This window comes from Lactuca serriola, chromosome 1 (genome assembly GCF_051521515.1).
Source record: "Lactuca serriola cultivar US96UC23 chromosome 1, Lser_US96UC23_V15, whole genome shotgun sequence".
Lineage (NCBI taxonomy): Eukaryota > Viridiplantae > Streptophyta > Magnoliopsida > Asterales > Asteraceae > Lactuca > Lactuca serriola.
This window is the reverse complement of record NC_136408.1, coordinates 161,460,989-161,463,523: the sequence shown is the minus strand read 5'-3', so window position 1 is coordinate 161,463,523 and position 2,535 is coordinate 161,460,989. Positions and strand designations below refer to the sequence as shown.

General features: G+C 29.7%; 1 long non-coding RNA gene across 1 annotated transcript; it reads right to left on the bottom strand.

Annotated features, from left to right (window-relative positions):
• Positions 1–865: 865 nt before the first annotated feature.
• Positions 866–2,132, bottom strand: LOC145100858 (uncharacterized). Its single transcript, XR_013705326.1, has 2 exons — positions 1,522–2,132; positions 866–1,065 (listed from the first exon to the last, which is right to left on the bottom strand). It is a non-coding gene; the product is annotated as an uncharacterized LOC145100858 (long non-coding RNA).
• Positions 2,133–2,535: the final 403 nt, after the last annotated feature.

The following is a 2,535-nucleotide window of genomic DNA, read 5'->3' as shown; positions in this document are numbered from 1 at the left end:
ATTATTTCCTTTTCATGCAATAACATCATTTATTTTTATAAACAACAAATAGACAAAAAAAAAATGTTCACCTTTCCTTCCTTTTATGTAACATACATTCAAAATCATGGAAACGATAATAATTATTTATTATTATTATTATTATTATTATTATTATTATTATTATTATGTTGAAATTTGGAGATTGATTATATAAAAATACTTATCAAATTATTCAAAAATAAATTTTTTATTTTTCTATTATAGTGAATTTTTGGACAACATATTTCATGTACAACAATATATCATGATCATATGTCCATATGTTAACACTAATTGTGGGATATCAAAAGAATAATAATAAGTTTAAGATGATGATTAGGCTGCAACAATCGAAAGAATGCAACTTAAGAAGATGAAAACTCTGAAGATTAAAACCAATCGAGATTTAGTAATTAAAAAGTAAGATGTTTTCTTTTTAGGAACAAAGTCAATCATGTGGTCTTTGGTAAAAAAATAAAATGAGTTTCTCTACAACAAAAGATAAAAAAGATAAAAAGGAGTACAAGGCTTTATTAAAAGAAGGGTAGTATGGTCTTTTGACAAAAAAACATGGATGGGAATTGTTTTTAACCTTATTAAATGAGGAAATCGTACAAGAATATAATAATGAAAAGATCACTCTTTAGCATGTGCCATGGTGTACTATTTGATTTATGCAAAGATGATGATGACGTTTTATCTTGAAAACAAAAGCTTAAAGTGGTATTTCCAAATACGAAAAGCTTTTTATCTCTCTGTTAAATTATTATGAAAACCTTTGTATATTGTATTATTTAGTAGATATTTGATATATAATCTATAGAATACAAATAAAACCTAATCGTTAGTGATCAATAAGTAATTATTCCTCTCTTCGATTATTGTAAAAAATGTGTACATCAAAATTTTTTTTTTTGGAAAGGGAACTTCCCTAACGAGGGTTTCCGAGCCAGCTTACGCGCACCGACTAATCCTCCGCTGCAAACATGAGACTTTGCCTCATGCCCTGGAGTCACTGCAGGCGAACCTCCATGGCCACAAGGGCTGAGTAGTGCCAGGATTTGAACATGGGTCAAAATTTATAATATAGTTAGTGATCAATTAGTAATTAGTAGACATACATACAACAAAAAGTAAATATAATCGATATAAGAGCAATTAAGAGAAAAGTTTTTACTTGATTTTTTCCAAAAGAGTCAACAAGAAATGCAAATTTAAAGATCTACTACTAATATATAAAACCATGACTAAATTATAATACTCTTTTCCTAAGGATTACTCTGTATTTATGAAGTAGCTTCATTTATCCAGAAGTTACTTCAGTTTATTAAAAAGAAAATTTTAAATAAATTTACGAAGAGAGATATAAATTCAATAGAATCCTTAAATGAAAACCATAAAAGGGGCTCAATTGAAGACATAAATACTAACATGATATAAAAATAAACATTTTAAGAAAGAGGAAAAGAGCTCTTGAAATGAGGAAGTAAGATCACGCACCTAATTGTTGATCAACAAGGATATAAGTTGATAATGGTGGAATTAGCTTTAAAAGAAAGGTTGTGGACTTGTGGGGTTCATTCAGGAATTTCGTCGAACAGGTCATGGACAGATAAATTAACATAAAAATACAGGTTCAACCATGATCATCGAACAGCCTAACCATGAGTTGACGCAAGAAAGAAAATTGATTAGAAATATAAACAAGGCCGGTCGATTTCCGGCCAAATATTAATCGATCTTACTTGTGAGTGGTGACCGGAGAGCGGAGACCCGGATCTCATTTTTTTCCCCATGTGTTCTTCCTGCAACCATGTCCACCACCCGTTTGATCAATTGCAATCTGGACACAGTTATCGATAACACTGATTTTTCATATAAATGCTTCCACAAAGGCTGCTGATGAGGACGTTTGGTGCGTCGGTGGCGAAGTTAAGTTGGTGGGCTTTCAGAAGAGAGATTGTTCGCCGGCGAAGGAAGTGTAGATGAAGAGGGAGAAAGGAAAGCAGATGAAGATGAAGTGCAGTGTATCTCAGATGAGTGGGGATTAAATTCCCCTTTGTAGAACCAAACACGTGAATAGATTCTACTTTTTAGCGTTTCTTTTTATGTCGAAAATGTTTTTTAAAAATATATATATTTATTTATACATAATGTATGGTTTTTTCAGATAGAGAAGGGTATTTATACATAATAATTTATTTAATTTTGAAAATATCTAACACTTCTAATGAAAAATTAAGGTTATGTTGTCCAGAAAATGTTTCTCATTGTTTCACTTTCGATGTCTATAGTGTGGTGGCATTATATAATTTGTAATATATTGACTAGCTATTAAAATAATTTAAAAAAAAATACAATGCAATGCAATTTCATATCATATTTTATACTTGTTATTTTAATCTTTTTCTTAAAAGCTTTTTCTTTTCCTAGTAAGAATAAACGTACACAAAATCAAAGACTTTAATGGCATTAACATAGTGTACATTAACTCATAAATAATTATATTATGAG